Source organism: Natrix helvetica, assembly GCF_964273705.1.
Source record: "Natrix helvetica genome assembly, chromosome: 5".
In the NCBI taxonomy this organism is placed as follows: domain Eukaryota; kingdom Metazoa; phylum Chordata; class Lepidosauria; order Squamata; family Natricidae; genus Natrix; species Natrix helvetica.
This window is the reverse complement of record NC_138551.1, coordinates 22,708,305-22,708,920: the sequence shown is the minus strand read 5'-3', so window position 1 is coordinate 22,708,920 and position 616 is coordinate 22,708,305.

Below are 616 nucleotides of genomic sequence, written 5' to 3'. Positions count from 1 at the left end.
AGAAGACCTCCAAGGTCCCTTCCAACTCTACTATTGTATTGTATTGTATTGTAACTCTATAAAAAGGACTGTGAAGGAGGTAATTTTAGTTAAAGGCAGTGATAAAGTTTAAATAATTACTGCATTACTAACAAAATGCAAATGTGTATATGTTGAAGATAAATATTCAAAACCTGGTTCATTTCTCACAACATTTATGGAACAACATCAATCCAGAGATTCACTCAGGACTGGAAATAATGTTGGATCCAAATATTCCAAAATATCTTCCCTGCTCCTCTATCTAGTCTCTTATTCTGCTTTGAAGAATTCTCTATTACATAGAGCAACAATGTATCAGATTACAGACAAGGAAATGTGGTGACATTTGACAAAATACCATTTGGTAACTTGCAATTCCTAGTTGAAACTTTTTTAAAAAAGTTTGACGAAATAATAATGGCTGTGGAAAACATTCAGAGGGATTACAATAGTGCAAATGGGAACTGACCAGAGCATGGGTTCCTGTACAAAGGACATGTTTATTTATTGACATTTAGTAAACTACTGCATGTGTTCTTAAATGTAAATTTTTCAATGTGGCTCTTAAAAGTTTCAGTCTCAAAGCATTGAAAAA